The sequence below is a fragment of the Lissotriton vulgaris genome, unplaced genomic scaffold (assembly GCF_964263255.1).
Source record: "Lissotriton vulgaris unplaced genomic scaffold, aLisVul1.2 SCAFFOLD_430, whole genome shotgun sequence".
Lineage (NCBI taxonomy): Eukaryota > Metazoa > Chordata > Amphibia > Caudata > Salamandridae > Lissotriton > Lissotriton vulgaris.
Genome location: NW_028251530.1, coordinates 378,115 through 389,572, shown reverse-complemented (window position 1 = coordinate 389,572; position 11,458 = coordinate 378,115).

The window sequence follows — 11,458 nt, the reverse complement described above, 5'->3', positions numbered from 1 at the left end:
AAATACGACTTGCTTTTCTGGTTGCTCCAGATCTGCACCAGCTCCTGTAAAAAGGAGCGCCCACTCTGACCCTCCTGGTTCGAGTGATAAGCAATCTCCCGGTTCTGCGTGGATTGCTTTTGCCAAGTGCTGTTTGCTACAATCTTCAAGCCGACGGTGCTGACGGTGAGAGCCTACGTGGGACAGATCGTGACCTGCTCCTGGACGTCGCAGATGCCCCAGGGCCCACGTGACAGCGGAGAGAAGCCTATCGACAACCGCCTGATTGCGCCCGACATTGCCTGGTTCCGTCCTGGTTCCACCCTGGTCACTGCTGAGTGACCCAGACTCTGTCCCCTCTGCTTTCAGGTACTTTTCTACTTCGATCCACCCTTGGATCGCACCGGACACTTCTGCTTCACAGCGTCTGCAGCTGCAACAGCTCCAAGCACCAAGAACCTGCGTGACAGAACCCGACGCCACTTCGACCCTGTGCACCCACGGCCTGTGGGTGAGGTAACTTTGCAACGCCGGTGTCCTTACACTGGCACACACCTCTAGGGTCTGTGTCTGAAGTTTTGTGTTCCTAGGTTCAGCGGAAGTATCATTTAATTCACTTTAACTAACTTTTACGCACCATTGACTTTACATTGGTGCGCGCCGCACTTTCCGTGCTGCACCCGTATCCTGTGGGCTACTCCCGACTTCTTCATTGCTTGTCCTGACTGCTCCCAGCGAATCTCTAGGCCCTAGGCCTAACCAATATTCGATAAGTGTTACTTATACCATTTTTTTAGTATATGGTCTGAGTGGCCCCCCGCCCTCAGCCATAATTGTGCCAACTTTATATGTTTAGCAGTGCTTTTGATTTAACGCTTGTGCCCCTTTCCTCATAAAGAGTACTGGGGAGTAATTTAGAAATAAATACATATATTTTTACAATATATACTTGTGTGGTGTCCTTTCATTTGATTACAGGATTGTATGTGGTAAAACAGCTCGCTTAACACGACCTCTTAAGTTTAGCCTTTAGGCTGCTTAGTCCATGCTACCACTAGGATAGCTTGTCTAACAAGGTTGACTTACAACCAGACATCTTTGGGGTTTGTTTGGACTGATACCCAGTGGTTCCAGAATTGGAAACACTACATATCAGGCCAACTTCTCACATTGGTGGCAGCGGTGGGATTTGAGCTTGCTGTTTGTTTTACCATTGCAATCTTTATCAAATTGAAAGATCACATCAAGTACCTCTAGGTACATATAAATCAAAAGCTTAGCATATTAAGTTCTACTGAACTTAGTAGTTGTAGATTAAAGGGAGTAGCACACCCTGACTACAACTCACTAGCAAGGTACAGTAGGAAACCACTTAGTGTAGGTAAGTGCACCACTTACACCTCACTAGCAGTCATGTCTGATACAGGTAGAGCCTCAGGCTCTGCTCCTGTAGAAGTTGATCCTATAGGGACAACATCCAGATATGACAACCTTAGCCACAAAGACCTGAGTGCCTTGTGCACAGCCAGGGGGCTAAAAAAGGGCAGAGGCCCTACCATTCCTTCCCTAATAGCTCTCCTAGAAAAGGATGACCTAGATAAGGTGAGTCAGGCTCCCTTAGAATCAGGTGAAGGGATAAACTCCCCTGAGAATGAGGGTCTTCCAGATGATGATGTAGTAGAGGAGGAAGAGGAAGAGGAAGGCTCTGATTTAGAAGAGCCTGAAGATCAGGATCAGCAGGGAAACCAGGTACAGGTTGCCAGCCTTAACCAGGCCAACTTGGACCTACATGGGAATGGGGGGGGCCAGCACCACCCCAGATCTCATAACCTAATTCTCCCAGGTAATAGAAGGGAGAGATCTCTATCAGGGGACTCTCACCTTTCTAGTGCCTCAAGAGAATCTCAAAGAGGAATGACTTCCTCCCAGAGAAAAGAGCATAGGGCCAGAATGAGGGCTGTCCAACTCCAGATAGAGAGGGAAGAGGTAGCCCTGGCTCAAGCTAAGCTTACCTTGGAACAAGCTAAACTTACCTTGGCAAGGGAGAAAAAAATAAGTGGCTTAGATGCCACTGGTGGCAGCAAAATTCCTAAAGAGAAACCCAGGTCCTATGATAGTAGAAACCTGACAAAGATTGTGCCCCCCTATCAGGAAGGGGATGACATCCACAAATGGATGACTGCTCTGGAGAGAGCCTGCATGGTACAGCAGGTTCCTGAGGAACAGTGGGCAGCAATCTTATGGTACTCCTTTTCAGAGAAAGGGAGGGATAGGCTCCTCACTGTCAGACATGAGGATGCCAGCAATTACAAAGTCCTGAAGAGTGTTCTGATAGATGGGTTTGGCTTAACCACTGAACAGTACAGGTTAAAGTTCAGAGATACCCAGAAGACACAGACTCAGGACTGGACTGATTTTGTTGATTGTGCAACTAAGGCTCTGGAGGGTTGGCTGAATGGCAGCAAAGTACATGACTTCACAGGATTGTATAATTTGATTATGAGGGAGCAGATCCTTAGTAATTGTCAGAACCAGCTCTTACACAAGCACCTGGTGGACTCAGATTTGACCTCTCCCCAAGAATTGGGAAAGAGGGCAGATAAGTGGGTCAGAACCAGGATTAGGCCTAAGAATCAGGACAATAACCAGAAGAAGGAGTCTACCAAGCCTCAAGATAAGGGTGGGGATAAAAGTAAAGAAAACACTTCCCCAGGGCCCCAAAACTCCAAGAAGGGGGGTGGGTCCCAAGACACTTCTTCAACAGAGAAAAAGCCTTATTGCCATGCCTGTAAACAGGTTGGGCATTACAAAACAGACAGCTGTTGTCCCAAGAATGGCAATAAAGAAAACATACCTCCAAAGCCAGCTCCAACACCTCCTGTTACTGTCAGCAGTAATCCCCCAGGAAGTGGGAGCACACCCAGGAATCTGGGTGGGTTTACTTTTGGAGCCCAAGGGGACCCTGGCCTATCCAGGTCTCCATCCCCAAATGATCTTGTCTACGAGACTGGCATGGGGTTTGCCAACTTCTCTGTTTGCCCAAATACCTTGAGCAAATATAGACAGGAACCCATCATCAATGGTTTGAAAGTTGAAGCTTTTAGAGACACAGGGGCTAGCATCACCATGGTGGCTGACTGTATAGTCCCCTCTAAGCAACTTTTACCAGGTGCCACATACCAGGTAACGAACATTGATGGCATCCAAACCAATCATCCCATGGCAGTAGTAAGTCTCAGCTGGGGAGGTGTCATTGGCCCAAAGAGAGTGGCAGTGTCACCAAACTTGCCTGTAGACTGTCTACTGGGTAATGATTTGGAAATCTCAGCCTGGGCTGAGGTTGAACAGGAAATCCATTCTAGAATGGTAAATTCCAATGGAAAGGTTAGTGGGGCTGTACTGGCTATGGCCCCAATCCAAGATGTCCTCCCTGAAAAGGTTGGTAGGGCTGAGCAACTCTCTGCCCCATCTTTACCAGAAGCTCTTCCCAAACAGAATAGCAAAGCTGTTATGATAACAGCAGAAACCCAAACTGAGTCTCCTCCTGAAAAGGTTGGTGGGGCTGTGATGGCCACAGCCCAAACTCAAACAGATATGTGTGTTGTGAAGCCTGAAATGATGGATCACTCCACCCAAACTGAGAGCATGGAGGAGGAAGAGAAATCTCCCCCTCACCAGACAGTAGGACAGGATCAGCCTCCTCAGGGAACTGATCTTACCCCTGATGAAGGAACTGCCCCAGAGGTTGTTAGGCCTGGCCTGACAGAGCCTCTGATGGCAGTGGACCCTTCTCAGGTGGGATCCAGTCTGGAGCAGGTAACCTGCCCCTCTCTACCTTGCCTTAGTCAGCCCAGGGCTGCAGAGGACAAGAAGGACAGTGAGACCCAGAGGGCCCCCTGTCAAATAAAGCACCCCCATCAACAGATTAGGGGCACCAAAACTAGTAGGCCTAGTAAGGTGAAAACTTTAAAAACTCCTGAGGGAGCCCCCTTAAAAATAGTTAGGGACCTCCCACAGATGGATTCTGTTGGGCACAGCCAAACCTGGGACCCAAAGGGCCCAAACCTGAACTGTCCCTCCAGCAAGCCAAACAGAGGGACCCAGCCTCCAGCTTTAGGTAGCCAGAGGTTGACCCTGAGAGCTCAGTGCAACTCAGTTGAAGAAAGAAAGGCACATATGGTGGAAGATAATTGGAGGAAGTTGAGCCCAAAAATAGTGGAGCCTCCCTTCAATACTCCATATCCAAACCAGCCTTTAACTTTGCATAAACACACCCAAGGTAGTGATTCCCTATGGTGGAGACCCTCTAATACCCCTAGGGTGAGGGACTGCTTAGTGGACCATGAGACAGGGGGTACCCATGCTAGTGCAGGTACTTCCTTATATGGCCACTCAGGCAATAAAGGCTTACCTGGCCAAGGATAGCCTTATCTCCTTTCGTTTGGGGGGGGGTTATGTAGGAAGGTGGCTACCTGACTATGGTTACCCCAGATTTTTTTGCCCTGTGTTTAGCTGGTTTTCGACTTAGTTGGCCTGGGTCCCTGCTAATCAGGGCCCCAGGCTATCTGCTCTCTCTGTAAAATGGACTCCATGTACCCTAGGTGCATAACTAGATTGGCTTGGGTCACCTTATCAGCCCCTGTACAGTGCACTATAGGTGCCCAGGGCATAGGTGCATCCAAGGCCTACCAGGGGCTGCAGCATATCTTTTGCCACCCCTGGCTGGCTATCTAAATTGACACAACTGGCTGAACACTCAGCTGGGGCAAGTGGGTGTATTCACCCCTTGCTTAGATATAGTATACCTATATCTAAACCTATATCTGGACACATATATAGCCTGTGAGTCACTCCTATGGAAGGCCTCATCAATCCTGGAGGCAGAGTGCGTGGTTTTATGTGAGATGGTGCTCTGGCATGAGCTGAGCCTGTCTGCAGCTGTCGGGAACAACTCCCTAAGCTGATCCGGGATAATGCCATACCATATACTCTTAAGCGCATTATAATCCTCGCGGTTATATAGCAACTTTGGTTTGGCTTTATCAAAACATGTCGTGTAAGGTGTCATACGAATTGGAATACTATCCCCTCGCCAGTTCTGGCGACGGGGATAGCATTCCACCCTTCTAGAGGGAGAAGACATGTTACTTTACTGAAACGCGGTTGATTTAAAATGAGCCTCAGATCCACAAAATGGATGCCCCTGCCACAGACACGGGTCTGGCCTCCTGCTGCTGACCGAAACCCGGCAGAGGAGGCCTGGACAAAGAGTTTCCTGTCACAGGGCGGTGTCAAACCACCCCAGACAGGAGATAGTGGATTGGAGTAGGGAGGTTTCAAAGAAACCAGACACTGCCTGGGGAGCACAAGGCTGCCCCTTGCAGGATCCGGCCAAACCGGTTCTGGGGCCTCCCAGCCCCTGTCCCAGCGCGGCCAGGATCAAAGGAGAGGGGTGTAACCACCCCCTTCCTGGGTCCCACCCATAGGAGGGGACCTAGCAGGATGTCCAACCCCCTAGATTCGAATAAGAGGGGGAGCAGTCCCAACGGACTGGAGATCATCCTGAAGAAACATAAGAAACGAAATCTGGACCCTTCGACTTTCTACACGACGTGAGAAGACTGAAGAATCTCCCTTGTGGTCAAGGAGTGACCACCCTGTGCAAACAGGCACCATCCAGCCCTCGACCCTTGCTTTGTTGCAGTTCCCGCCGGAACTCGAGCGACAGAGATCGACGAGATCAAGCTTGCCTACCTTCTACCTGCCCGATCCACAGTCCCTGCAGAGCTGAGACCCGTGGAGGCGACCGGAAGCGTGGGGCACGCCATCTTGAAAAGGCCACGAGACGCTGACCGTGCAGCCCCCGAGTGACCCTCGAAGCTGTACACCGGGGTTTGAGAAGCCCCAGCCCCGAGCTCCACTTGCACCAAAGCTCACCCCTCCACACTCAACGAGTGCTGCGTGGGGCCCTTCTGCCTGTGTGTGCTCGACGCGTTGGCCCGGTCACTTGCCAGCTGGCTTGTGGCCCCTGTGCCGACGAACTTCGAAATACGACTTGCTTTTCTGGTTGCTCCAGATCTGCACCAGCTCCTGTAAAAAGGAGCGCCCACTCTGACCCTCCTGGTTCGAGTGATAAGCAATCTCCCGGTTCTGCGTGGATTGCTTTTGCCAAGTGCTGTTTGCTACAATCTTCAAGCCGACGGTGCTGACGGCGAGAGCCTACGTGGGACAGATCGTGACCTGCTCCTGGACGTCGCAGATGCCCCAGGGCCCACGTGACAGCGGAGAGAAGCCTATCGACAACCGCCTGATTGCGCCCGACATTGCCTGGTTCCGTCCTGGTTCCACCCTGGTCACTGCTGAGTGACCCAGACTCTGTCCCCTCTGCTTTCAGGTACTTTTCTACTTCGATCCACCCTTGGATCGCACCGGACACTTCTGCTTCACAGCGTCTGCAGCTGCAACAGCTCCAAGCACCAAGAACCTGCGTGACAGAACCCGACGCCACTTCGACCCTGTGCACCCACGGCCTGTGGGTGAGGTAACTTTGCAACGCCGGTGTCCTTACACTGGCACACACCTCTAGGGTCTGTGTCTGAAGTTTTGTGTTCCTAGGTTCAGCGGAAGTATCATTTAATTCACTTTAACTAACTTTTACGCACCATTGACTTTACATTGGTGCGCGCCGCACTTTCCGTGCTGCACCCGTATCCTGTGGGCTACTCCCGACTTCTTCATTGCTTGTCCTGACTGCTCCCAGCGAATCTCTAGGCCCTAGGCCTAACCAATATTCGATAAGTGTTACTTATACCATTTTTTTAGTATATGGTCTGAGTGGCCCCCCGCCCTCAGCCATAATTGTGCCAACTTTATATGTTTAGCAGTGCTTTTGATTTAACGCTTGTGCCCCTTTCCTCATAAAGAGTACTGGGGAGTAATTTAGAAATAAATACATATATTTTTACAATATATACTTGTGTGGTGTCCTTTCATTTGATTACAGGATTGTATGTGGTAAAACAGCTCGCTTAACACGACCTCTTAAGTTTAGCCTTTAGGCTGCTTAGTCCATGCTACCACTAGGATAGCTTGTCTAACAAGGTTGACTTACAACCAGACATCTTTGGGGTTTGTTTGGACTGATACCCAGTGGTTCCAGAATTGGAAACACTACATATCAGGCCAACTTCTCACAGAGTACCATAAGATTGCTGCCCACTGTTCCTCAGGAACCTGCTGTACCATGCAGGCTCTCTCCAGAGCAGTCATCCATTTGTGGATGTCATCCCCTTCCTGATAGGGGGGCACAATCTTTGTCAGGTTTCTACTATCATAGGACCTGTCTTTAGGAATTTTGCTGCCACCAGTGGCATCTAAGCCACTTAATTTCTGTTCCCTAGCCAAGGTAAGTTTAGCTTGAGCCAAGGTAAGTTTAGCTTGAGCCAGAGCTACCTCCTCCCTCTCTATCTGGAGTTGGACAGCCCTCATTCTGGCCCTATGCTCTTTTCTCTGGGAGGAAGTCATCCCTCTTTGAGATTCTCTTGAGGCACTAGAAAGATGAGAGTCCCCTGATGGAGATCTCACCCTCCTGTTGCCTGGGAGAATTTGGTTATGAGATCTGGAGTGGTGCTGGCCCTCTCCATTCTCATGTAGGTCCAAGTTGGCCTGGTTAAGCCTGGCAACCTGTACCTGGTTTCCCCTCTGATCCTGATCTTCAGGCTCTTCTAAATCAGAGCCTTCCTCTTCCTCTTCTTCTTCTGGAAGATTCTCATTCTCAGGGGAGTGTATCCCTTCACCTGAATCTAAGGGAGCCTGACTCACCTTATCTAAGTCATCCTTTTCTAGGATAGCTATTAGGGAAGGAATGGTAGGGCCTCTGCCCCTTTTTAGCCCCCTGGCTGTGCACAAGGCACTCAGGTCTTTGTGGCTAAGGTTGTCATATCTGGATGTTGTCCCTATAGGATCAACTATTACAGGAGCAGAGCCTGAGGCTCTACCTGTATCAGACATGACTGCTAGTGAGGTGTAAGTGATGCACTTACCTACACTAAGTGGTTTCCTACTGTACCTTGCTAGTGAGTTGTAGTCAGGGTGTGCTAATCCCTTTAATCTACAACTACTAAGTTCAGTAGAACTTAATATGCTAAGCTTTTGATTTATATGTACCTAGAGGTACGTGATGTGATCTTTCAATTTGATAAAGATTGCAATGGTAAAACAAACAGCAAGCTCAAATCCGCACCGCTGCACACCAATGTGAGAAGTTGGCCTGATATGTAGTGTTTCCAATTCTGGAACCACTGGGTATCAGTCCAAACAAACCCCAAAGATGTCAGGTTGTAAGTCAACCTTGTAGACAAGCTATCCTAGTGGTAGCATGGACTAAGCAGCCTTAAAGGCTTAACTTAAGAGGTCGTGTTAAGCAAGCTTGTTTTACCACATACAATCCTGTAATCAAATGAAAGGACACCACACAAGTATATATTATAAAAATATATGTATTTATTTCTAAATTACTCCCCAGTACTCTTTATGAGGAAAGGGGCACAAGCGTTAAATCAAAAGCACAGTAAAACATATAAAGTTGCACAGTTATGGATGAGGGCGGGTGGCCACTCAGACCATATATTAAAAAAGTGGTATAAGGAACACTTATCGAACAATGGTTAGGCCTAGGGCCTAGAGATTCGCTGGGAGCAGTCAGGACTAGCAATGATGAAGTCGGGAGTAGCCCACAGGAGACGGGTGCAGCACGGAAAGTGCGGCGCGCACCAATGTAAAGTCAATGGTGCGTAAAAGTTGGATAAAGTGAATTAAAAGATACTTCCGCTGAACCTAGAGGAACAAAACTTTAGACACAGACCCTAGAGGTGTGTACCAGTGTAAGAACACCGGCGTTGCAAAGTTACCTCACCCACAGGCCGTGGGTGCACAGGGTCGAAGTGGCGTCGGGTTCTGTCACGCAGGTTCTTGGTGCTTGAAGCTGTTGCAGCTGCAGGCGCTGTGAAGCAGAAGTGTCCGGTGCGATCCAAGGGTGGATCGAAGTAGAAAAGTACCTGAAAGCAGAGGGGACAGAGTCTGGGTCACTCAGCAGTGACCAGGGTGGAACCAGGACGGAACCAGGCAATGTCGGGTGCAAACAGGTTATCAGGGGTTGCTTCTCTCTGCAGCTGCGTAGACACGAAGAGGTCAAAGACATCCAGGATTTGATCACGAACTGTCCCTCGAAGGCTCTAGCTGATGGCGGTGTCGGCAACTCGATTGAAGCAAACAAGCCTTGGCTAATGCAAGCCACGGGGAAAGTGAAAAAGGCTTATTACTCGGACCAGCAAGGTCAGAGCGGGTACTCCTTTCTACAAGATCGAGGGCAGGTCTGGAGCAACCAGACCCGCAGTGTAAATTGTAGGTTTCATCGCCAAGATGGCCGCTGACCACGTGACAAGCGGACGGGATGGCGAGTCGAGTGGCACAAAACAAAAGGGCCCCACGCAGGTCGTGGAGATGCTGGAGGGCTGATCTTTGGTGCAAATGCTGCTCGGTTGTGGGGCTTCTCAAACCCCAAAGCACAGAGTCAAGGGTGCCTCGGGTGCTGCGCAGTCAGCATCTCGGGGGTCTTTCAAGATGGCCGCTCCCACGTCTCTCGGTGCCTCCACGGGTCCCTTCTTTGCAGGGACTGTGGATCGGGCTGGGAGAAGTCTGGGAAGCTGGGTCTTGTCAGGCTCTGCACTCGGGCTCCGGCGGGAGGCGGCGGCAAAGCAGACGTCGAGGTGCTGGGTGATGCCTGTGTTCACAGGGTGGCCCCTCCTAGGCCACAAGGGAGATGCTCTTCAGTCTTCTATCATCAGAATGTCGAAGTCCAGTCGTCTTCTTAGTTTAAAGTTGATTTCAGGATGATCTGAGTTGCATTGGCACTGCTCCCCCTCTTATTCAAATCTGAGGGGTGGATCTCCTGCTAGGTCCCTCCCCTATGGGTGGGACCAGGAAGGGGGGTGGTTACACCCCCTTTCCTTTGTCCAGGTCTCACTGGAGCTGGGGCTGGGCTGCCCCAGAACCGGTTTGACCGGATTATGCAAGGGGAAGCCTTGTGCTCCCCAGGCACTGTCTGGTTTCATTCAAACCTCCCTGCTACAATCCACTATCTCCTGTCTGGGGTGGTGTCACACCTCCCTGTGACAGGAAATCCTTTGTCCAGGCCTCCTCTGCTGAGTTTCGGTCAGCAGCAGGAGGTCAGACATGTGTCTGTGGCAGAAGCATCCATTTTGTGGATCTGAGGCTCTTTTAAAAATCAACCGCGTTTTAGCAAAAGTAACATGTCGTCCCCTCTAGAGGGGTGGAATGCTACCCCCGTCGCCAGGACTGGCGAGGGGGTAGTATTCCAAATCGTATGACACCTTACACGACATGTTTTGATAAAGCCAAACCAAAGTTGACATATAACCGCGAGGATTATAATGCACTTAATAGTATATGGTTTGGCATTATCCCGGAACAGCTAAGGGAATTGGTCCCGACAGCTGCAGACAGGCTCAGCTCATGCTAGAGCACCATCTCACATTAAACCACGCACTCTGCCTTCAGGATTGTTAAGGCCTGCCATAGGAGTGGCTCACAGGTTTATATGTGTCCAGATAGGTTTAGATATAGGCATATGTGAGAAGTTGGCCTGATATGTAGTGTTTCCAATTCTGGAACCACTGGGTATCAGTCCAAACAAACCCCAAAGATGTCAGGTTGTAAGTCAACCTTGTAGACAAGCTATCCTAATGGTAGCATGGACTAAGCAGCCTTAAAGGCTTAACTTAAGAGGTCGTGTTAAGCGAGCTTGTTTTACCACATACAATCCTGTAATCAAATGAAAGGACACCACACAAGTATATATTGTAAAAATATATGTATTTATTTCTAAATTACTCCCCAGTACTCTTTATGAGGAAAGGGGCACAAGCGTTAAATCAAAAGCACTGTTAAACATATAAAGTTGGCACAATTATGGCTGAGGGCGGGGGGCCACTCAGACCATATACTAAAAAAATGGTATAAGGAACACTTATCGAACAATGGTTAGGCCTAGGGCCTAGAGATTCGCTGGGAGCAGTCAGGACTAGCAATGATGAAGTCGGGAGTAGCCCACAGGAGACGGGTGCAGCACGGAAAGTGCGGCGCGCACCAATGCAAAGTCAATGGTGCGTAAAAGTTGGATAAAGTGAATTAAATGATACTTCCGCTGAACCTAGGAACACAAAACTTTAGACACAGACCCTAGAGGTGTGTACCAGTGTGGGAACACCGGCGTTGCAATGTTACCTCACCCACAGGCCGTGGGTGCACAGGGTCGAAGTGGCGTCGGGTTCTGGCACGCAGGTTCTTGGTGCTTGAAGCTGTTGCAGCTGCAGGCGCTGTGAAGCAGAAGTGTCCGGTGCGATCCAAGGGTGGATCTGAAGTGGTGAAGACCTGAAAGCAGAGGGGACAATGTTCAAAG